At 47.3% G+C, this 25873-nt stretch overlaps 1 protein-coding gene across 2 annotated transcripts in view; it reads right to left on the bottom strand.

Moving 5' to 3' along the window:
* ABCA2 (ATP binding cassette subfamily A member 2) overlaps window positions 1–25873 on the bottom strand; it is a 1079583-nt gene that overhangs the window by 896060 nt on the left and 157650 nt on the right. The gene's annotated exons all lie outside the window — the stretch shown is intronic.

The raw sequence follows: 25873 nt of genomic DNA, 5'->3' as shown, positions 1-25873 counted from the left end.
TTGTTCTCCATCATGGGTCTGGGATGAAGTCACATGCTCATGAATATTCACAGTCAGAAAAACAGTTTCACTTTCACTTTAAAACTCTATTTCTCCTCTAAACTAATCACTGTCCTCTGAGTCATACTGCCCTCATCCAATGGCAGTCATCTCTCTAAGCCCTGCCTCTGACAGCCATATTCAGATTTGGTAAGCATGTAATGTAGCAGTATCACCAAGAAGAGCCATAGAGGGGCCGGGGGGAGGGTTTGCATGTGAAGCCATGCCAGACCCATGCTGGGGAACAATAGTTCTAGGTAAGTAACTTAAACCTTCTCCAGCATGGAGTCTGGCATGGATTTGCATGCTCATGAATAATGAATACACAGCAGTACACATTACACAACCACAGGAGGTGGCAAGGCTCAACAGAAGGAATGAACACTTGCCCCTGGAACAGACTCACCTCAAGCAAACAATTTGTATAGCACTGCTTATTCGACACTGGACTCCTCCCTGGAATCCCTGTCGATGCAGTAGAATTTCGTGAAGGTATGAGTTGACCTCCACGTTGCAGCCCAGTAGATGTCGAGCAGGGGCACGCCAGAATGGAACGCCGTTGTCCAAGTGATGGCTTTGGTGGAGTGGGCTCTCGGACAGCCCGGCAGTGGCTGGTTTGCCAGCCGATGACAGTGCATGATGCACCCGGAGAGCCAATCCTAGATGGAAGCCTGGGAGAAGGCCTTCCCATGGTCACAGGTCCAAAGTTTACAAACAATTGAGAAGTCTTCCGAAAACTCTTTGTGCATGCCATGTAGAACTTCAGAGCACAAGCAACGTCCAGTGAATGCACGGCCCTCTCCGCCGGCGACTTGCAGGATTGGGCCTGGCTCTCACCCACACATCTGGCAGAGGTGATGACCACAAGGAAAGCAGTTTTCCACAAGAGAAACTTGAGTGGGGCTTGATGCATAGGTTTGAAAGGTGCCTCTATGAGCCTTGTTAGAACTATTTTGAGTGGGCAGGAGCCTTCGCTGGCAGGAAGGATCTGAAAAATCCATTGAGGACCTCCTTTACAAGTCTGTGGGACCACAGTGAGGATATTCCCGGAGACCTGGTGTAGCGGGAGATAGACGCTAGTTGTTCCTTGATGGATGCATGAGCCAGTCCAGCTCTTGCCAAGGACAGCAAGTATGGAAGGATCTGTGGAGACAAGATCCTCAGAGGGGTAATCTTCTGCGACCGGGACCAAGTAGCAAACCTATGGCCACAGCACTGTACGGTCGACAATGCCCTGGCCTTGGCGAGGACTTCCTTGTACTCCACCGGCAGCTCATAACCTCCAAACTCCAAGGCTGCAGGAGCCATGCCTTCAGGTTCAGCAATCCTGGGTTGTGATGCAGGATTGCGCCTCCCTCTCTGGTGAGCAGTTCTGGAAGTACCGGCAACTTCACTGGAGGCAACGCTAACAGGCTGAGCATGTCTGAATACCATATCTGTCTCAGCCACTCTGGGGGCGATGATTATCATACTGCATCAACACTGTCAGAGTGTGATGTCACATAGCAGGAGAGGAAACAGGGGAAAAGCACACAGAAACAGGTCTTCCCACGGGAAGGAGATGGTGTCCCCCAAGCTGCTCGGTCCGCCTGATCCTGACAAAATTCCCACTCATGTCAGGAGCGCAGTTCCCTGCTGAGTAAGTCTACAGTGGTATTTCTGACACCTGCCAGATGGAGAGAGACGAGAAACGTCCCATGTCCTATGGCCCAGGGTCACAGGTCCTGCACTTCCTTGGAGAGCGCTGGGTACAGAGTGCCCCCTTGCTTCCTGATGTAGAACATGGTGGTGATGTCTGAAGATCCTCACTTGCATGCCCTTCAGAGATGATAGGAAAGACTTGAGGGCTCAGAAGACCGGCCGCAGCTCCAGGATGTTGATGTGCAGGTCTTTCTCCTCTGGAAGCCACAGACCTCTGGAGTGTAGCTGTCCAGTGTGAGCCCCGCCAAACTTCCAGAGAGGCGTCCGTGGTGACCCTCTCCTAGTATGGCAGGGTTTGAAATCCCAGTCCCTGGGCGATGTGGGAGCGCACCCCCTCCATCACTCTAGAGCCCACCGGAACTCCTTGTTGAGAGGGATCTTGTCCGCAAAACCTCTGGACACTTGTATCCAACGTGCATCCAAAAATTCCTGTAGAGTTCACATCTGCAATCTGCTGAGACAGATGAGGTAGATGCAGGGCGACATCATGCCCAGCAGCAACTTGATGGCCCATACCGGGGTCATCTTCGACAGTCGTTGCACCTTCCCTTGAATGACCACCAGCCTCTCCTCAGAGGGCGACGCCAGACAAGACACCTTGTTGAATCTGACGCAGAGGAACAGTTCATCCCAGCTCTGTCAGTAGTTGGACGGTCCCCTTCGTGTGCTGGTCGGCAAGCTCCTGTATCACCCAATCGTCCAGGTATGGGTATACGTGTATGCCCTGGAGACGCAGATGGGCAGCCACCAGGGCCAGGCATTTTGTAAACACCCCTGGGGCCAATATCAAGCCGAATGGCAGGGCCTTGAACTGGTAGTGCTGGCCTTGCACCACTAACCGTAGGAACTTTCGATGTTTCTTGTGAATGGGGAGGTTTCTTGTGAATGGGGAGATGGAAGTAAGCATCCTCCAGGTCAAACAATGTCAGCAAATCCCCTTCTTCCAGTTAGCCAAGCCCGTGCTGCAACGTGACCATCCTGACATTTTGGGACTTCAGGTACTTATTCAGGCAGCAAAGGTCCAAGATGGGTCTCAAACCCCCTGTCTTCCTTCTTACCAGAAAATATCTGGCATAGACTCCGGAGCCGTTGGGGAACGAAATCTATCGCCCCTTTCTGTAACATGGCCCACACTTCTGCCAGGAGTTGAGGAATGTGCTCCTCCTCTCGGGGGAACATGTGGAATATGAGGGCACCAGAGTTGGAACTGTCGGTGGTGATCTTCCACTTGCGGACGAACCTCGTCAGCCAGCATCCCACCGGGGTGCAAGAGTGGGGACCCAATGTCTTGCCCAGTTCAGGCCTGCCTGGGTGCCGAGACCGTGACCTGAGGGCGACGGCGTTGCAGGCCTCCGCTGCCGTAGGCCTGGGAGCAGCCCCGGTAGGCATCCTACGTGGACGATCAGGGAGGTTGCCTGTTAGATGCGGAGAAACCTTTGGACAATCTGCTCGACTTTACCCTTGAGGAGCAAAAATAAGATGAGCAATGCTGCTGAAGGGTGCCCAAGTAACGTACCGTCTCTGTATGTGTTTTTATGGCTTGGTGGGACTCGTCGACTGCAATCCCAAATGTTCTGATTAAAGTTAGTTGCCTTTAACCATCACTACCGAGCAACCATCCATCTGCCAGAAAACCGTATTGGCGATGTCCACTGCCAACAAGATGGCATGGTCCAACGCCACTTCCCATTCATGAAAGGGGGTGAGAGCTTCCATTTTCTTGTCATCGGGGATGAACTTCAGGATCGGGCCCCGCTTGTACCACAGCTCCCTTCCATACCGGGCCAAGATAGCCAGGGCATTGGCCACCTTGATTGTGGATGCCGACGTCTAAATGACCTTCCCCGTGGCATCCATCCTCTTTCCCTCACTGTCCAGGGGGACTGATGACGATGAGGCTGGGTTAGCCGAACTTTTCCTTGCAGCAGCTGACACTACCGAGTCCGGTCACGGTTGAGACCTCAGGCACTTGGGCGCGATGTCCGGCATCCTGTACTTCTCCAGCCTGTCTCACTTGGCTGGAGCAGTGCATGGGTTCTTCAATGAGGGCCAGGCCGCCTACCCAAACGTCGCCCAGAAATGGTACCGCCATGATAGTCTTCCTCTTGGTTCTCGCCGCTGATACAAGAACCCCTCCTTCTTGGTTTCCTCTGGCGCCAGATGGAACAGCTAGGAGGCCCTGAAGATCATGCAGTGGAACAATCCCACCTGGTCTGGTGGAGAAACTCTATGAAGAGCATCCAAATGTGGCAATTCATCCGTGCAAGGCAGGCTGAACGCGCAATGGGAGTTACAGTGGGGCAAGAAAGGTACAATTACCATAAGCTTACTTGTAATGTGCACATGAGAACTCACTCATGGGCGTGGGCAATCTTGCAGAGTGTAGCAGGACCGAATCCACCACGGATCAAGGCGGCTACGGCGATGGGCGGCCGCTGAAGCGCCTGGACTTCAAATTTGAATGGAAGGGTGTCTGGGAAATGTAGTTCCCAGACACTCACACAGCCACACAGTCAATTAGACACGAGAGTGCTTTATCTCTCAGCCAAGCGTCCTGAAAATACACACACGTTCTTCAATGTTCGAGTACACGAGGCAATACAAAGAAATGTCAAAGCAAGACAAAAAATCCTGTGTCCACGGCAACGTGCAGACAAGCTGCAAACAGTGATTGTAATTAACAGAAAGTTACTCCCTGTGCGCTGTTAGCAATGTTAGCCCGGAGTGAGAAGTGGCTAGTGGCGAGGGCACGTTTTGTGGCCCGCCTCGTGTTTTTCTTCCAGCACTTTCTCAGAGTCATCAGAGAACAGTTTAAATTGGCTCCCACTCATTCTTTAAAAGACGGCATCTCCCTCCCCCGACTAAGCCAGCTTTCCCTTATCTGGGTGGACGGCACAAGACGGGCACCTCCGGAGCTGCAGAAACCGTAGCAGATCAATCTGTCCGCCATTTACCTTTAAAATGTTGCATTCGCAGTTGCCATGTTGAGAATACCACCCACTTACCCATGGCTGCAAACGGTGTAAATATCCATAATACACTGGGAGTGGGGAAGAGGAGACACTTTAGCGGTGGCGTCGGTGAATCCAAAATGCCACAAGGGAAACGAGTTTAAAAAATGGACTTCACAGACTGTGCAAAACGTCGCCTGCAAGCCAGATGGAGCCTAGCTAGGTTTGTTAGACTGGTATTTCACAGAAACGTATTCACTTATGCAGTTTTATATACAACATGGTCCAGGCCTGAGGGGCGTGGAAGCGCTTTAAGAACTGTGTGCATAAAAGTTGGTTATGGGACATAGCGTCAGTGCATGCCCGGGTGTGGGTGTGCCTTACACGCAAAAGCACAGAAAGCAGCTCACTGTCAAAAAACACAAGAGTACATCCTTTGGGGGGTTTATGTTATTGGGCCTCATTTTAGGTGGGGTTCAAATCCCCCAGAAAGTAACACATGCTTGGGTCTAAAAAAGGAAACTGCAGTCCGAGTGGCCAGCGTTCCTGAGACTTGTTACACCCCTAACAGAGTAGAAGCTTCAATGGCGGCCACCACGAGCTTCCATTACAATGGATACCTGTGGATTCCAAGTTCTTTTTTGCAGGATGAAAATAAGTCGGGGTTCAAGCCTCTCCGATTGGATAGGAATTTGGTGCAGTCAGAGTCCCTGGTGATTTTACTGCACGAAGCCAGGGTTTGCAGGCGGGACAGATTTTGTGTTTCACGCCCCGACTCATCTGGAAAATCTGATTAAAGTGGAGAGGAGCACAAGTGGGGAGCTCGTTTCCACCCATGTATAACATTTGCTGTCAGTTTACGCCCATTGGAAAAGGGGACCCTAAATATGTGAGCTCCAGATGGTATAAGGATCTATTTGAGTGAGACGGAGCGGGGAGCGCTACAGCCACGCCTTTAGCTGCGGGTTTAATGGAAGGGGGACATGAAGCAAGCGGGGTGCTTGTGCATTTGGGGCAATTAGCCTGGATGGTGATCGTCTAAACATACAATGGGATCACGGGTAAAGAGGTGGAGACTAGCGCCTGTGAGTAAGAAGGCAGAGATGGAAGGTTAATACGTCAGGCACAATTATTGGGGTGGGCCTAACATGTAAGGGAGTATAGAGAATGGGGGTGCATGCCGGACTACCATCTTGTTTAATAGTTGGATGAACAGTCTATACTATGGTCACTCATATAGCCCTCCAGATAGTTTGGACTACAACACTCATGATCGTTCACCAATGAGTATTCTGGCTAGGGATCATGGGAGTTGAAGTTCAGAATGTTCGGACCGTGATAGAGGTAGGGAGATGCCAGGGTCAGGAAAATGTAAGTAACGGGAGGTAGCAAGAGGCAGGAAATACATGAAGAATTAGCTAGCCATGGCGGTGGATTACACGCCCAGTGCACAGCAGTGGCATGTAGGAACATGGATGCCCCTGAGCAGCATGCTCGAGCACCATCTTCTGTCCGACTTATTTCTTAAAAAGGCAGGTTTTCAGAAAGATTAGGCGAAGAATCCAGATCGCAGCCATTGGGAAAGTGTTCCAGATTTCTGGAACACATCCAAGGAACAATTGCCGTAGAGTCTGGGAATTTTCTGTAGATGGGGATTTCCAGCTCAAGCTCTCCTTTGGTGCGAAAAGCCCCCAGAATCCCCAGATATAATAGATGTGCCTGCCAAGCATTTGCCAGTGTACAGCTTTATACAATCAGGCAAGCAGGCAGTTTTGGTCAGACTTCTTGCTTCCAGAGCAGGCCAGTGGAGCAGGATCACAGGATCAGGATGGGATTGAGGTGGTTGATCTGGTGCCATTCAGCAACGATACCTCACAACAATAAGAGACTTGAGGGTTATTTACAGATCACTTGTGCAACCCCCTCTGCAGGAAGCTAATCTTACAATTACAGAAATGCCACAAGGATCTACTGGTGACCCAGAAGCTAAATAGTCGCAACCAGAAATTACACAAAATCTCAATCTGCAAAAACAACAATTTATTGGTACACAAATATATTACTACAATACATAAGCAAACATGTTGCCTTGTTACCTACTTAAAAATACAGACAGTCGGTTAGCTGTAATGATGGTGTCTGAACATCAATGACCAGCACTATTGTACTCCTGAAAGTGGAACGCCAAGCAGGAACGAGCCTGCTGTAATGTGAAGGCACTTGAACAGTAGGCACTAGTATCTTTTTAGGGAGACCAGTCACGCAGCGGCCGTTTCTATAGTTCAGACTTATCGGAAGAAGAGCTTTTTCTTAGCTTCCTCAGACGGCAAAGCTGGAAGTGTGCGCCTTTGGTCATTCCTGGTGTAAACATACCTTGCACACATGTTCATGAGGACAGAAGGATGCAGAAAGCAGACATGTTGCAGTTTGGGTTGGGATCCGGTGGGCTGTGTCAGCAGCACCATGTCAGACTGACCCTTCCCTCCCCCACCACGGACTGTAGTGCCTCCTTTGACCCCCAGATGCCCTCGGAAGGGATTATTCAGCTGGGTAATGTTGGAACACAGGCTCCTTTTGATATTCAATCACTCACCATGATCCGCACCAAGATACAGCTCATTCCTTAGCAGGCGCTATGTGCACACCCCCATGAACTTGCCCTGCCTGTTTTGGGGTCTTCCACCCTTCCGTCCTCCCACCAAAGAACTACCTAAGCTATTTCAATGGTTGTCATAGAACGTCACATTAATGGGACAAACAGCCAGGCTTCGACCCGAAGGTAGCAGAGGGTTGTACAAAACAAATCAAGGACTTTGCAACACCACTATTCAATCAAAACAAGGATAGCAAGCATTGAACACAGGGAAACACTGCAACACATTTTTTTTTTTAAAGAAAGAGATGGAAAGATACGCCCAAATCTCCAGGTCAGGAACCTTGGGGATAAGCTAGGAAAATGATATTTGTTTTAAGGGCTTAACAGAAAGCCTGCAAAGTAGTGAGCAAACACATTGAGAGTGGAAGGGCTCACATGCACAGGGCACAGTCACGGAAATGTATTGCGATCTATTTGTTAGTATAAACGGATGGTTGAATGGCTAAAAACCTATACCTGGTCTCCGAGAAAGCACCCGACCTGTGTCAGTCTGATACGCGCACCCATCTCAGGGCAGGGAACAGTGCAAACTGGGTCATGTGACACTTTATGAATTTGCATCACGAGTGGCCAGTAAGACTGGATGAAATCGACGCAAAGAATAGTGAAAACACAGTAGATTTCAGAAAGACCAGTAAATATTCATACTGCCAGTGAAGTTCTCTTGTTTATGGATTGCTCTTTTCTAGAATAGTGACATTTAATTTAAATTGAGGAGCCCGGCCCCAGTGACAGTGACTTACTGGACTCTTTGCCACTCATAGCAAATATTTCCTCACTGTGCATTTTATTTTAATATTTTTAAAAAAGCAAGTTAAACCATGCATGGCTTCGTTCAATTTGCTCATTCCTACCACCATCTAATGAAGGGAACTATGGAACTTTGAAAGCTAATGCACTGTACCATCTGTGCATAATATTTTCAGTTAGTATAAAAAAATATATCAAACATTTTATTTTATGCGACTTTTAAACCAGATCTAAACGGCAGTGAATATCCTCCCTCCCCCCCAATACGTTAGCGCTTCACCAATTACACTGCGAATAGCAATGGCTCTGTTACGATGCAGGAAGGAGTGCGGTTTAGTGCTGTCCACTGCTTCATACTCGCGGTGGATTTCTCTATAGCAGGAGGAAAGCTCAGTGGCAACGTGCTCGCCTTGGAAGCAAGACGACACGGAGCAACACGTACGATCCCCGGGTCCGCGCTTAGAAACCTCAGGGTATTAAGCGCATTATAAATTACCTGTCATATCATATACATGTCCACATCATGCATTGCATTTAAGAAACACTAGTCCTGTCCTGGTTTTAAATTTGCATTCTGTGACTTGTAGTCCTGGATTTCCTCATTATAAACCCAAGACTTAAAGTCCCAGAATGCAATGTTCAACCCAGGACTGGACCAGTGTCTCCTGTTAGCATGTACGGTAGCAATCTTTGTGTAATTTCTATAGGATTCTTTTTTCTACATTAAAAATATGTATTGCATGAAACAGTAGAAGTGTCTGCAAGCAGACAACTACCTATAGGTCAGAGTTAATGTGTAGTGTTTTGGGTGAGCTCATGATTTCGGGCAAGGATAGCCTTCTCCTGGAATCACTTGTGTCTGTAATCGAGAAAATCAGGGCACGTGGCCCTTGTTCAGTATTATATATGTTCAGATCAAATTATTCACAATCAGTCACAATTCCTACTGGCCGATACACTGGGCAGACATTTTGATAGAGAGGCCATGACCTGAATGAGCATGGAATATAAATGCCCAAGGTCATCACTTTTCCATGCCTGTGGTTCCATTTCAAAATCATTACTGTCATATGCTTAAATCCAATTTCTTTAAATGATCTAAGACTACAACTCCCAGAAAGCAGATTCTTAATTCTCTGTAGTGGAAAAGAGGTGTCCTGTTGATAAGGAGTCCATAGACACCCCACATCCTGCACAGGTGCCAGATTAGTCAGTTCACATTGGACTCCTCACAAAGCAACCCAAAACAGGGGAGGAATTGGGCCGGAACAAGACAGAGCTGCGCTCCGACAAAAGTATTAGACCCATACAAACTCCTCCCAAGTTGAGGACGCTCTCTGCACCGGAAATCTCCAACTCAATGCCAGAGCAACATGCACCGATCGCAAACTTGCCTGTAAAACGCCAGGCAGCCAGCTGTATGTCTCATGCTTTGCATACATGTTACTGTCATGGTGACTATTCTGACAGATGAAATGAGTACCATGCCAAGTGTCAATTACATGCTCAGAAGGAACGCATGTTTAAATTACTATTGCATACATTGTTGCTAAATTGGTGGCCATTCTTATGTTCCCAAAACGCACTATATTTTTGTGCAAAGGTGCCAGCATCCTATATTCAGGGCACCCGCATTATTCAACACCTAGCTCGAGCCCCTCAGTCCCACCAACGTCACTGACAACCCCTCACCCCCACGTTCACTTTACTGCTTTAAATAACCAAGGAAAATTACAGGGAAAATAATTACTACTGCTGAGTGATCAGGTTCACGTATGAACACGTTCAGATATGATAGATATCTACTGGTGGAAACATAAGAGTGACATAAGCAGGGGTCAAGACAAATGCAACGGGGTGTGACATCGCCAGAAATTAGCATGTCAAGGTGAAAGCTACACATTTCATTAAATTGGCTTTGCATAACCACCCACATTGCACAGGACAAATGGTATTTGCTGTTCATAAAGTCAGCATACTCACACAAAACCAAGAGAGGATATTTTCTTCTAATAGTGTTTTTGAAAACGTTAAAAGTTGTGCATGTTTTAAATTCCAAGAACCAACACCAATGTTTTCCCTAGAACATACAGTACCCAAATGGGACATTTCACCTTTAGTTTACTCCTTTTCATCACGTTATATGGTGCAGTGTCCGGCCTGCAAACCTGGCGACTGAGGTTCCATCCCCAAGGTCGGCGTTAATTCATAAATTCAAAGAAGACATTAAATGTTTCTCATTTTAGCTGGGGGGAACTGAGTCCACCCTCTGAAAAAAGTGGGGGGTCTCCGCCCCCCCCCCCCCCCCCGCTTTTACCCTCGACTTGAGCCCTGGACATAAGAGTGACCAAATGCGGTCCAGGCAGATTTCTAAAAGGAGAGCGAAAGCTGCTGGGGAAGTGCCACCGTGCCAATCCGCTTCGAAGTCTCCATCTCGCGCTCAATCGCGCTGCGCATTCAGGGAGATAAGCAAACGGAAGCCTGCCTGGGTGACCGGCAGCAGCTGCTTGTCGAATCATTAACGAGGCGTGCGCAAAGGGCGATCGCGCAACACGGGCCATGCGCTCATAACCCAGAGCGCTGATCTACATGAAGCAAAACAAGGCCGGCAATCAATGTAAGCCTGGCCTTAAATGCCGCCCAAGGCAGAAAGGCCACCGGCGCGAAGCCAGAATGCGGAAATGACTTCTTGCAAAACACTTGTAGGATGCTGAAATGCCCATTGCACCATATTCAAGCAAGTTCCGTGTCTTGCCCAGGTGCCCGGGGGGTGGGGGTGATGGGATGGTTGACTCCAGGCTGGAGGCGAAGGGACCAGAGCAGCTCTTGAGCTCCACAGGGCATACAAGTATGTTTCCATGGATTTTGGCAGCGCAAACCTAGCTGGCACGCGCCACACCACCACAAAATGCCACTGAGGTGTGGCAGGGTACAGATTTAATTAGGCAAAGACATTGAAGGGCGAGCAGACAGGGAGAATAAGGGACGGGGGTCATCTGCGATTAAAACGTGTCATATTTGTCCAAATCTGTATAGATTACATAAAAGCACAGCAGGCGGTTTTGGAACAGTGGGTGATTACCAGTCTTCATTGCAGGGAGCTGCACAATGTTCCACCATCAGCAATTCTAATGTCTGCATTAACTGCATCAGGGAAGCCGAGGTGCCTACATCCGAGCAACAGAGATTGGCATTACAGGACTGGAGTGCACCAATCAGACAAAGGGGACTGGGTGCCTGATTAGAGGGAAGTCTTTGCGACATACTGTAAGCAGCAGAGTGGGTAAGTACTGACTTGCAGGAACTTGGGGCCTGCATTGGAGTTGGGGGGAATTATTGGCGTCTACGGTATCCATAGATTCTGCCCCGCCCTCTGTCCATTATCGCACAGGTGAAAAGTGTCACTCACTAAGACAACCATGCCGCCCCCTTTTTTTCAGGCAGGTACAACAAGACAGAGACTATCTAAGCAGAAGATGGAAAACACAGTCTAGCAACGTTGCACCAGTAACAAACATGCGCATGCATTTGACACAAATAAAAAATATGCACTCTACATGAAGAACACATACACTAGGTCAAATATTCGTTTATACATGAAAAATATGAACTTAGCAACCACAAGGCATGAAGAACACTAACAGAATCAATGCATAAGTTCATTGCAACACGAACGACATGCAAGTACAGCTCACTAATATATAAATCAGCGTGTAATAAGTCAGCCATCTTCTTTAAAATGGACGCTGCCACATGCTTTTAAATAGACGAATGATGTAAGGCTTTCACAACACTCAAAAAGCTGAATCCACAGAAAATACAGAGCTGTGCAGAGCTCAGACAGTAGCTGGCAGTTCCTGCAAGGTTAAAATTAGAGAGATAGGCAGGATGAAAATGGCAGAACAAAAAAAAGGTGCCAGATAGCAATTCCCAGGCGCAAGCAGGATACTTAGGAATTAATTAGAAGGTTATAAGAATACAGGATACAGAATTTACCAGGTGCAATGGAATTGCAAGCCAACATGCTGCATGAACCATAACTCAAAAGTGCCCCTGGTGGGGGGGGACGGACACCATTTTATTCACGGTCCTCTTACGTGACTCAGAGTCGACAAACACTAGCCATTCATTAGCGGCCAGCATAAAGATAGGACACCTGCAAGACTCCATAGAAGTACACACCGACGTAAGCCGCCTTGCAAGGTCAAGTACAAAATAGTTGCACAAGGTCATGGCCTGAGGATGACGGATGGTATCTTCTTTAATGAACAAAGGACAATCCATGGGCCTCTCTCTCCCTAGAAACCATCTAGCTCATATCTTGATGACCTATCAATTGTCCAAGGTTGCCAACCAATCAAAATCCGTACTGTCATGCCGCCCGTCAAAGTATGTGTCTACGAATCCTTCAGCATAGAGAGGATGTATTTACCTTTTATCATTATAGGGTCGGTCTTAGGTGGAGCCATCAGATAGTTCTAACCCAATTAAATGCTTAGCCCTTATATGATCCATATGTACCCATACCTACTAACCAATCCCCGACGCCCTTAGGTTTGTAAGATTGGATGATGTTATGACACCATATATGATGCATTCAAGATACTTAAAGCGTTGTTTTGTATGTGCTCGCTGAGAGCTCCTTTTACTGCTTGCATGCTGCCCCGCTTTATTTGGATGTTAAAGTGCAAGGCAAAATCAAACTTTGTTGTCTAACTCATCATTGAGTCCCGTTTGGATGGACTCCAGTTCCTCAGGCACACTTCTGGCTTTCGGGCAGTCTTAACAGCAAAATGCTTCCAAGTGTGCCGCTAGTTCACCCACAGCAGACGTGGTCCCGGCAACGCCCCCCACGGAAGACGCTAGGAGCAATGCACTCTGCCAGTAAGCAAGTCTCAGAACCACCCACGTGCACAGAAGCTCCCGCATATATTCAATGGCACCTTCACTGAGCGGGCAGTGGCTACTAGAATAAGCATTGGCAGAGCCAATCTTTGGGCTTTTCTACAGGCACTGAATATGCTTTCCGAAGCATTCACCCTTACCCACTATGGCCATTATTTACCCTGATACCAACAAAGTTTGATCTGGTTCTCGAACCATCAGACAACTATTGCAATCATACAACAGTTCCTGCCATCAAAAGGCCAGACGCTGACATCATTGCCAGGTTCTGACATCAAGTGTACAGGTGCACACTTCATTACTCCATGAAAAGCACAGGTACTCACATAACACAGCTAGGTAATGCGAAGTATAAAAAGGCCTTCCCAATTGGAGAGCACGGCTATGCCTTTCATGTACGGGCACACCTTGCACTCTCCATGCCTTGAGGGAGGCGCGGGGGGGCACTCGGGCACCTCTGGAATGTGGTGGGAGAATGCGCACAGCATAGAATGCTTGGGGCTGCAGTACCCCATCCAGTCGGGTCATCACGCTTGTGAAATGTGCATAATTGCTGGCAATTAGCGATTGCTTCACCAATCAGCGAAAACAAATAAACGAAGTGTCCCGGCTGCATACCCAGAACTGTAAGGCAACTTGTTTTATTTAGCCCTAGGATGACCAGATTTCCAAAACGAAAAACTGGGACGGCCAACAACATAAAAGAAGGACCACCCCATCACAGCCCACCCATTACGGCTCCTCCCCCAACATGCCCCCCACAACCACCACCCAACACTATTTCGAGCACTTCTCCTTTCTATAAATTACATATGATCTAAATCGTGCAGTTTTGTCTGTGAATATTGGCATGGTAATTAAAAACAAACTTTTGCTCTAATTTATATTACATGGCTTGCTGTACAATTCTTTCCAAAACAGGGTCTGTGGCACAGTCAGCAAGTGTTGGGGCTCGTACCCGAAAGGTTGGGGGTTCAAGCCAATTCTCCTACTTAAAAATTCTTAAAGTGTTATGAAAATAATTAGAATTATAGTTGTTGTCACCCACCCTTTGCCCAAAACCGGGACAGGGTTTTAAAATGTAAAACATTCTCGGGACCGGGGGCCGTCCCAGGAAAACCCAGGAAAACCAGGACATCTGGTCACCCCAAGTCTAGCCCTCGTGCACCAGCTTTGGCCTGTGAAGCAGCAAGTTCACTTTAAGGGAACTTCCTAGGCAACCGTAGTGCAAAGTTCCCTTAGAGAGAACTACCAGCTTGGACTGTGTGAGCAGATTCGTTTCACCGCACTACATCCACACAATATATGACAATACAACGTGATGGGAACACTGCAAGAACTAACGTGCTGGAATATAAACATCGCCTGAGGGGATTCCACGGAAAGGCTTGTTCTGCTAATATCCATTTAGCCTTCTAGAGGAAGAGGCATATAGAAAGCAGCCTGGAAACCCCCACGTTATAGCGCGGACGGGCTCGGTGCATGAGCGCCGGCGGAGGAGACGGCCCTGGCCCTGTATCTTAGCTCAGGCAGCATTGAGCTGCATGCGAGTTTCTCCTCGAGTCCCAGCAGCTCCTCAGCCCAATACCATACCTTTACAATACAAAGCCAACATTCGGGCGCAGCCTGCCAAGGTCTGACAAGCAAACCTTTTTGGGAATATTGCTTTTACTTTAGCTGTGACCATAAAGCTGTGCGTCGTCACATGTCTATGCAGGGACTTGCCACATCTGTGTGTGTGGTTCAGAGTACTGGATGCCATATCGTACGGCACACATATGCTATCGTAACACCTTTGTTATTATCACCCGAGGGAGGGGCCCTAGCCAATCAGTAGTCTAGTAATTTGAGCTTTGAGCTCTGTATTCCCCTGTCCAATTAGCCCCTCCTTTGCCCAATTCTCCCCCCCGCCAACCACTAAGGCCCTCACCCCCGCAATGCACAAACACTCGCTGGTCTGTTGCCGTCTCCTCTCTTTTCATCCCAGCCACAGGGCAATTACTCAGATATGGTAAAAGGATTACAGCCCTTTTAGGATTACTGACGGCCGCCATTTTGGCTTGTAACACGGCACATGTAATACATGCATGAGTCTGCATGTAATACATGCAGACTCACTTCCTTAAAACAATGTAAAAAAAAATAAAGGTATTATTAGCACCCCAGAATGAGAGCGCCAAGTCGAGAATAATGTTAATGACCCTGGACTGCCCTAGAGCAGACTTGGCCGTAACAGCCCTCGATTCACTCGGGCCTACTTTGGCTTGCGACCCAACCTACAGTCATTAACGAGATGTTCGTAAGAAGAATGAGACAACACTTCAAAACACAAGACAATATTCACGGTGCCTCCTAGCTTGTAACAGCAAAATCCTATCTTCCAAGAGGCAGCACGCCACAAATAGCCAAGCCGACTCAAATGTCTTCCATGGGTGTTCAAAAATCTTTACAGATAAGATAGTCATATCTCATGGTCAAAGGTATCTGGGCCTAGCGGGGCTTGGGATTTTGATGCTAGAGCCGTCCCTCTCCATCTGGTCTACCCCAGCCTTGTCCCCCGCCTCCTCCCTTCACCTCTCAACTAATCCAGAAGAGGACTGCAAGACTTATCCTTGGCCTCATGCCCAGGGGACTGCATCTCTCCAGCCCTGGCTCCCGGTTGCTGCATGGAAAAAAGTTTGAATCCCTTTGCATCATCCACAAGGCTTTCTGGGGCTTGGGACCATGCTACATCAACTCTCTCTCCCTAAATACCTCCCTGCTAGAGCCCTTCGGTCTTCTAGCTCCAACTCTCTGCAGATGAGACGCTTCTCCAAACAGAGTGGGGGATAGATCTCTCTCCTCCGCAGGTGCCTCCCTCTGGAATGGTCTCCCTGAAGTTTCAGAAGCTTCTCACGACCCTTCTTTTCTCTTCCATCTTCCCCCTCCCCTTTACTGCTGATGTTTCCCCTCTGCCCCTTGACAAGCTGCCTGGTTCCTTCAGATTCTTACAGGGAACCTGGCTCTCCCCAACCAGTCTAGACCTGCACTTTGTCTCCTCTAAACCCCCCCATCTGCACTTGCCCGTCTGATCTTCTTCCCCCTGCACTTGCCGGGCCGGGCCTGCACCCCCTGAACCGTTCCAGCCTGCACCTCGCACTTAGCACATGGAACTTCTGCCCCTGCACTCTCTTCTCCCCGGGCTCAGTCCACCTAGCCGTCCTTAGCACTCGCTTAACCCTCTGCCCTCCCCCTCTTCCCTGCACTTCTGTTTACTGCAATTGCATGATCTGAAAGTCACAAGATCTAGTAGGACCATTTTTGTTTTGTTCATCCCTGTCCCCCCCACCCTTTGTCTTGTTGCGCCTTGAAACACATTGTGTATAGGCACATTATAAAAACCCAACAAATAAATAAAAAATAGATAACCTAGGATTCCTTAATGGGGGTTAGTACTACAGCCAGATGACCCCTACTGTCGATCGTTCGTACTGGGGCTAAGTGTGGCTTCCCTAAGAAGTTGACTACCTGACTCCCTAGGGGTCTTCTAGGCTTTCCCTAATTTAGCCTGCTTAGTAGTCTCCGTATTTAGAGATGGTGCCTTCTTCCGCCTGGTGTCACCCTCCCTTCTCTCACACCTGCTCATACCTGGCCCTTCACAATACCCGTCTCTTAAGATGTTCTCCTCCCACCATGTCACTATACCTCTGATCTCTCATGCTGCCTTTCCACCTCCATCCTTTGATTTTACTTCTTTTCTTACTATAGTTCTTACTATTAATCTTACCATGAACTACCCCTCTGCCTCCTGTATCTTCTCTTCCCTCCTCCTCCCACTCTACTCCCTTGCTTCTTGCTATTCTCTCTATAACCACAAGCTACTCCATTTCTCCCACTTCCTGTTGCTCTTCCTACTCTCCCTCTACTGCTGTTCATACTCTGCTGCCAACATGATCTTTTTACTACCTTTACTTCCTACTGTCAATCTATTTATGTTCCTGCTTACTGGTGCACACTACCACCCTATGCTACCAACTACACTCGGACTGCTTCTATCACTCGCTACTCTCGCTACTTACTGTCTATACTCCCAACTACTACTAATACCTCGGCCACTACTATTACCACTAACACCACTCTGCTACTCCAACTCTACCTTTACTACCCACACTGCCTCCCTCACACACACTACAGACCCACCCTCCTTATAATAGCCTTCACACTCCTTTTGCTCTTGCCTCCTCTAGTCTCTCGGACGACCAATCACCTCTTGCCCTCACCCAACAAACCCAAATCCAACCAGTCTCACACTCATCCTTAAGTACCCCATCCCCTCCCAGAATTGGACACTTACCCTGACCAATAAACCTAGCTGGCTCCAGAGGTGTGACATGGGCTGGCTATAAGGATGGGTAAAAAGGGTGTGTACGCTTTCCCATGTGTGCTTGCCATATTCCCAACATGGCCACGTACTGGTCAGGGAGTCATTTCTTGTCCCCGATCCTCCAGGCCTTCCTAAATTAAGGGTGTCCCTGTTGGTGTAGTGGGGTAAATGTATGGGGCCTACATATAGGGCTTCATTTATTATTTTAAATCCCTGGTGGGTCAGTGGACTATCACCTTTTTAAAAAGGTCTTCATAGAGACCTTCATTCAATAAAACACGATCCCTGGTGGCATAGTGGGAAATGGGGGGAGGAGGCCTTTAATTAATACATGGTGGGTTATTGATATTGATATTTTATTTATATTGCGCTTTTACACAAGTGTTTCAGAGCCCGACAAGGGAGGGGACCGGGGGGGGGGGGGACAAAACAATGATCTTACTAGGCCCAGTGACATTGAGAACGTGCAAGTGCATGGTTAGTGGATACATGCCGGCGCGAGCTGGAGCCATGCCCTCGTCTTCCGGTGGCGTTCAGTGTTGTTGTGGTCGCTGCACTGCGCAGCGAGCCGCAACCCGACACTGCTTGCCACAGCCTGCTTTACCACTTCTTCCCGGGTCCAGCTCCACAGCGGTCTTCTCATTTGGGGGGGCTCTCACACTGCCTCCCTGCCTAGTGTTGCCGTTCTCCTGCTGCGGCTTCTCTGCCCAGACGTTCTTCCACAGGGCACTGCCATCTCATGATTGTGGCAGGGCCTGCCGCCAATGCTCCAGCTAAGCAGAGACGTTTTTATGGGAGGGCAAAAGGGGCACTTGCCCAGGGCCCCCGCCTTGGAGGGGGCCCCCACAAGGCTGCCGGATCTAAAGTAAGATTCCATTGTTCACCAGACTTAAATAGCACACTACAGGAGATTTTATGGCATGCTGCTGAGGCGCTAAACCTATTGCCTGTCTGTTTTGACAAGTACTTTCTCCCTTGATCAATTAATCACGTAATGTTTTGTGTCTTCATTGTGGAATACATAGTTTGTGTGTTGCATACAGCACAACATCTGTAGCATTCTTTCCTTCCTGTGGTAATTATGTTGATCATGTGCAATAGCCAAAGTTGAAATCCACATTGATAATTTGAGTGCCACAATGGTTCAGAAGTTAGGTCAGTGTGTTAAGCACTCATTGCAGAGATATGCGTTCATATGAAATATTGGAAGAGCACATTCCAGCAAGGCTGGCTGAACCTTTCCTATGTCTGCAGTTTATCAACCTAGCAATGTTTCTGCACCAGATAGGGGTTGCTATAAAAACCAACATGTCATTCGTATGGTGACCTTCTGCTCCATCCACAGCCACACCTGCGCTTACACTCCAGTGGGCGCGTTCCTCCCGGTGACCTTCTGCTCCATCCACAGCCACACCGGCACTTACACTCCAGTGGGCACAGTCCTCCTACCCTGCATCACAATGTGGGATCCAAAACAGAAAAAAAAAATAAAAAAAGAAAATATAATAAAAGACTATAGCTCCCAATCTCTGAGTATCCCTTGAGCGGCGGCCATACCAAAATGGATCTTCATTTTTAAAATGTTGATTCTATGTGACCTTGCATATAGCACTCTACAGCCGGGTCCTAATAGCCAAATTGACCCGAGCACCAGGGCAATACTGGTTGTTAAGAGTACGTAGTCCACCTTATGTGTCCGTGTTCACACGGACCCGTAAGTAGGGCTTCTAGGCGCTTAACAACTGTTATTGCCTAGGGCTCAAGGCAATATTGTTTAATTATTACATACCGTGCATTTCTTTGAAGGATTGACAATGATACACAAAATACATCGCCCATAGATTCCATGTATCCACAACTGGTATGACATCAAAACACTGGTGCCTTTCTAGACATAATATTCCCGGCTAATCCCGAGCAAAATGTTATCTTTTAGTAAAAGGGAACCCATTGAAGGATTCCATTAACATATTTTGAACATTCAAAAAGTCTGGATATATTACTAGTAGTAATCGGTACGCATGTGGGGACGAGGCACTATTCTGATAAACCAGCTTGCAGGAGAGTCTCTTTAGGACTCAGACATCAAGCACAGTCTCCTCTTCACTGGTACATGGAGGACCCCCCCCCCCACCATCAATAACCCAGGAATGCCAGAGGCCTGTATCATTGTTTAGGTCAAGAGGGTCAGGCACTTTATAAGAGGTTGCAGGACCCTCCACCAGTGGTGGCGGACGGGATGACCTCATTCGAGGTCAAGAGGGTCAGACAGTGTATAAGAGGTTGCAGGAACCTCCACCAGTGGTGGCAGACGGGATGACCTCATTCGAGGTCAAAAGGGTCAGACAGTGTATAAGAGGTTGCAGGAACCTCCACCAGTGGTGGCGGACGGGATGACCTCATTTGAGGTCAAGAGGGTCAGGCAGGTTATAAGAGGTTGCAGGACGCTCCAACAGTGGTGGCGGACAGGATGACCTCATTCGAGATAAGTATAGCTAAACTGGATAAAAACTTCATAGTTAAGGAACATGAGGTCCTTGCAAGGTATCATTTTGCCACGAGAGACCCCAAGAAGTCCATTGAGCAGTTCCTCACAGCTTTACGTGGAATGGCAATCAAGTATGGTTTAGAGCATTGCAAAAATGAGCCTATAACGCACCCACTTATGATACAATGCAGCAAACAAAAGGTGAGTGAGGCTTTATGGCGAGAAGGTAATGCTAGCCCCGAGTAGGGTATTGAAGTAGCGAAAATGTTTGAGTAGACTCAAAAGTGCATCAAGGAGCTGGATGCCAAGGCAGAGAAACCAATGGGAAGTGGGACGAATCAAACTGAGCACAAGTAGAGGCAGAAAGGTGAAGCAAAAGGATCAAAAGGAGGAAAGTGGACAGCCGTTCAAGAAGAAGCTGGAGATGAGACAAATGTAATGGCAGATTTAATGGGAGGCGATGCTTTAGGTGCAGGAGCACCGGACATTTTGAAATGACAAAGAGTGCTTTGCACATCCTATAATGTGAAGGGATTGTGGAAGAAAAGGTCATGTGGCATGTTGCTGAAAACAGTGGTCCAAGTTCGGATCTGTGAAATGTGTGCAGCATGGTGTGTCTTCTGTGAGCAAATGGTGCGTTCAGAATGACCATGTGTGCAGTGAATGCCATAGTGAATGCTGTGGAGGCTAGACCAAGGAGAGCCAAACCTCATGCAGAAATTGAGATTAATGATGTTAATTGATAGTGGCACTGATTACACCTTGATGAACGTAAGCACTTGGAAGAACACATTTGATTGCTGCCAATTGTAGGAAGCTACGGTGGCAGCACACACTTATGGGGACATGCCCACTGACCTAGTTGGAGAATTTGAGGCATGTTTTGGATTTAAAGGGGACAGTGCCTATGGAGTGGTCAGGGTGGTGGGCAGAGAGGGTGAACCTGTCATGCAAAACACAGACTTGGGGATTAGGTTGTATCCTGAGCATCCAAAACTGCTTCTTGTGGTAGAAAGGGGAGATGAAGATTGGCACAAGATGTAGGTTAAGGAATGGTATCCCAGGGTGTCTGAAGAGAGGACAGGATGTCTCAAGGGATTTGTGCACTATTTTAAGAGAAGGCTAGGTGCGATTCCAGTGAGGGCCAAGGCAAGGACAATTCCCCTGGCTTTGAGATCAGAGATTGAAGGTGAAATTAACCACATGATGAACGAAGGAATTATAGAGGAGGCCGAAGCTGCAGAATGGATTAGCCTGGTGGCGGTGCTGTGGCAACCTAATAGAAGTGTGCGACTATGAGATCTTAGAGCCATCAACACAAATGTGGAACCAGATACATTTCCTCTTCTGCAGATTAATGATCTTTTAACTTGAGATATCTGGTGCAAGTACATTTTTTTGTGACTATTGATAAAAGGGCAGCATACCATCTAGTTTGCTAACATCCGGCGTCCTTGGCCAGGACTTTCAATACACCTTTTGGATTACATAGATGCAGGAGATTGCCACTTGGTTTGACTAGGCATCAAGTGTTTTCCAAAGGGTCATGAGTACGTTGTTAGGTGGTTTGAGTATGTTGTCATCAAGACGACCTACAGGTCGTGACAAAGGATGTACAGGAACATGATGTGAGGTTGAGAGCGGTTTTGGAACGATTAAGTGATGCTGTTTTAAAAATCTCTTTGGAGTAGCGCAAATTTAGGATGGACAAGGTACAGCATTTGGGACATGGGCTATCTGCACAGGGGATTAAGCCTAAGGTTGACAGAATTAAGGCTGTTGCCTGTATGAAAGCACAAAAGAACAACGCCGAGTGATCATTTTATTTGGGTCTGATCAAGTATTATGGAAAATTCATTAAGAACAAAGAGCATGAGGAAGCATGTGAAAGAAAAGCAACATTTTTGAGGCATGAAGAGTGTCAGGAAGAGTTTGAGGCAAAGCTTATTGGCGATGCCCATGCTTAAAGGATTCAAGGAAGATTGGGAGCTTCACTTGTACATGGATGCCAGTGAAACATGTTTGGGTTATGTTCTCATGCAACAGAAAGGAGGAGACCTGCAGCTGGTAACGTTTGCATCGCAGGTACTGAAGGATGCAGAGACAAGGTATTTGATTGTTGAACAAGAAGCTTTGGCTTGTGTGTGGGGAATGGAGAAGTTTAAGAACTGTATGAGTGGAAGAAAGTTCTTTATTGAGATGGACCATAAGCCTTTTGTGGCTATTTTTAATAGGAAAGGATGGGAAGGAGTGTCCAGAAGAATTGTAAGGAGGATAACAGGGATGCAAAGTTTGGACTTTGAGGTTCGGTACATTAAAGGGGAACTAAATTTGGTTGTGGATGCTTTGTCTCTCAAAGTCTTTGGGGAAGTGGATGATCTACACTGAGATGGTAAGGATGATGTGGAGGGAGAAGTTGGCCGTTAGTCGACTTGGTGGAGAAGAGTATTGGAGAGCTCAATATGAGAAGCATGGCATGTACAAAAGTGTGATGGTGTTTGTTTGGAAAGATTGGCCGATGGAGGAGTTAGGAGATTAATATAAGATGTACAGGAGGGTAAAAAACAAACTGAGCGGAAAAAGGTTTGCTGGTTCGCTGACAACGAGTGGTGGTGCCAGAAGGTCTCAGAAAAATGGTTATGAGAATCACGCACAAAGGACATTTTGGGTTTGCGAAACAAAGGGGATGTTCCGTCATGAGTACTGGTGGCCGGCAATGGACCTCCGTGTGGAACAGCTGTTGAAAAGTTGCGATGAATGCACAAATAGTGATAAAGCATTGATTACGAGAGTGCCATCCATGTGTCTGGTGGAGCCACCGTCATCAGTATGGGATGTGGTGGCAGTGGGCATTCTCGGTCCAATTGAGGTGAGGGGAAGTCAAGGAAAGTAGGCAATTGCTGTCAAAGTGGCCAGGGGTGTGCTTTGTTAGAGATGTTAGTGCATGCAGGCTGGTGAAGTTTCTGGAATCTATTTTCTGGAGCGAAGGCTTTCCAAGAAATATTGTGTCGGATAATGCTCCCCAATTTGTAGCGAGTGAAATGGAAGAGCTTTTGAAAGAGAATGGTGTGCAGCATTCCACGACAGCTTTGTTGGATCCGAAAGGGACTTCTGTGGTAGAGAGATTTATTAGAACATTGATGGATTCAGGAAGGATTGCAATTGCTACAGGTTGAGATTGGGTGCGTGCTGTTATGGAAAGAGTCTTTCAATACCGGCTGGCTCCACATCAAGCGACAGGAATGTCGCCTTTCGAAGTGTTGAGAAGAAGGAAGCCTAATACGAAGTTCCATCTGAGATGGATGAATAAGTACAAGGAGAAGGGGGAGGTGGTGATGGAAGATGAAGTGAGAGAAAGGATGGTGCTGGATCAAACGAGGGCCAAAGAGATATGATAGAGAAAACTGCATGAGAGACATACCAATGCCGAAAAAGGACAATGATTAAAAATAAAATTGGGAGGGAGAGTGGATAAGGGGATTGCAACACTTTCAAAGCCCATGTCAGTTGAGAAAGACATGGGACACGCTGTGCAGTTGTGTAATGGTGAGAAATGGAGTAAGGAGAGAGTGGCAGTTTTGCGGAGGGATGAAGTACAAGTTTGCAAGTAGGTTCAAAGTATTTTGAAGTGAGTTATTAATATGAATTAATTTGAAAAATGTAGGACAGGAAGAGGTATTGGAACTTAGGATGTTACGTATGCAGCCATGTGACATTATATATTTCATTACTGTAGTATCTCTCATCATTACAGTTTTAGGAAGTGGTTAAATAGATAGGATCTGCATGTGATAGGATGCTAGAAACTGTAGAATGTTTAGCCCCAGCTGGAGAGGCTTAGAATGTTTGGCTATGAAAAGAACAGAGGCTGGAGGTTGCTTAAGCTGCAACTTAAATAAACCCAGTGTTATGAGATTAATGAGAGCGTAGCGTGTTTTCCTGTTAATGGCCTAAGCTCCACTATAACAGTCACACAACTTGCTGATCATTGCCCGCCTGCCTTTTTATTGTCCGCTCTTAGGTGGTGCGAAGGCAAAACTATTGTAGATAGAAGGAAATGACATATCAGGGACACAAGCTTGTAGGCGTTTGGTTATTTTCCCACCCATTCACTACCCATGGCCATGCTAATCCCTAGGACTATTTATACCCAGTGTCTGTCCCTCCCCACCGAAAACACCTCCTCATGGGAACTTGTTGAGCTTGCTTTAATCAAGCTTTACTATCAAACTTTGAAAAAACACTGGTAGGCACCTCCAGCACAAACAAGTCTTCTGAGAGTTACGGACTTAATTGGAGCTGTAAACCTGCTACTGATGTAATACAAATGTCTTAACCAGGTCTGCCTTCAGCCACTCATGTGTGTCCTTCATATAAGTCCTGTTAAAAAAAAAAAAGCATGGGCAAAGCCAGCAGGTTTGGCTTGTGTGTAAATATTAAGCATTTGCCAGGCACTGCTATTAGATGTTCAGGTACTCGCACCATTTTGCACTTGCTACCATTAATGGCCAGTTTATACCACTACAGCAGTGCCTGGTAAATGCCTTTCCCATGCCTACACAAAAGCACAAACTGTTGGCATTGCTAATGCTGGTCTGTCGTTGCTGTAGAGATTTATCTAGGCACCCGACGAACTTCACTTTAGCACTGCTTTCCACTCAATCTTTTGTTTGCATTTCCCAATCCCCATCATTCTTCCTCTTTTGTTCCTTTTTAAAAGACATTAGCATCTCTGAACTGCAAGTGTGAGCGCTCACTAGTTAAACACTCACCTACGACACATGACAAGCTTGTACGTGGCACGTTAGTAACTCCAAGAGGGCCAACTCAGCCGTACCACTTTCAGAGGTTGACACACTGTGAGCTTCAGTCTCGGAAGCAATCCCAGCATGAGTTAGTATATATTTATTCATCACGTGCCATTCTGATGTTTATTGTACCTAAAATTCATGTGTTACCTTCGATGTGTGGTTAGGGACTTGTATGTTTTTCGTAGGCTTAATTTATTTTATTTTTCTTATCCCAGAGGGTGTGTTGAGACATATGATGTAGGTTTGTAAAAGAAAAAAAAAAAAGAAGATGAGAAGGAAAGCTAAAAACACAAACACCTCATATTCACCACCATGTCTCTGAAGCATGCCAACAACATCTTTCTAGGTGACTTCAACCTCGCAGGAAACAAGACCCCCATACCGATTAAGGAAGCTCTCCTCTGCCTTCAACACCCTCAGCCTCAGACAAAACATGAAAGACCCAAACGCACAAGAAAGGTAAGATCCTCAACCTAATCATCACTGCACTGCCTTGCCTCCACCACAGTTCTCTTCTCCCGCTTGACTGGTCTGACCACCGGGCCGGGCATTTCAACATCCTACACACCACACCAGTCAAGCACTCCCAGCAGAAACCCATCAGACAAACCTTTAGGTCCTTCAAGAACCTCCAGATGGAAGCCCTCAAAGAAGACCTTGCCAACCTTCACCTCACATGGACAAACACCCTCAACCAAACTACAACTCTACTGGAAGCACTCAATGCCACCCACACAGCCTCCATCGACTGACAGGCACCTCTGAAATAACGCACCTGCAAACCAAAAAACCATCAGCACCTTGGTACACGTAGTAACCCAAAACAGGAAAAAAGAGAAAACCTGGCACCGCTCCAGGATCGCATCTGACCTGGCGCTCCTCAAGGAGACAACTAATAAACGCAGCCAAGACCTCTTACCATCAGAACAATCAAAGCACAATAGCAGTAGCAGACAACAAAAGCAGGATCCTCTTCAAATCAGTCAAGCACTGCGTCAACCCACTAACCGGCCTTGCCAAAATCCACTGCCATCAACACCATCTTCCTCGACAAAAACAGCAAGATTCACCAGCACATTGGCACCAGATTTGCATCCACAGATCCATTTATTCGTTTATTTATTCGTATTTGTAGAGCATGCAACAGCCCCTGGGCATCATGGCGCTTGTTACAGAGAGTGAGCAAAACTTAGTTACATGAAAAGAAGC

The sequence above is a fragment of the Ambystoma mexicanum genome, chromosome 8 (assembly GCF_040938575.1).
Source record: "Ambystoma mexicanum isolate Mex_15411 chromosome 8, UKY_AmexF1_1, whole genome shotgun sequence".
Lineage (NCBI taxonomy): Eukaryota > Metazoa > Chordata > Amphibia > Caudata > Ambystomatidae > Ambystoma > Ambystoma mexicanum.
Note: the sequence above shows the minus strand (reverse complement) of the source record. Positions and strands in the feature narration are given on the sequence as shown.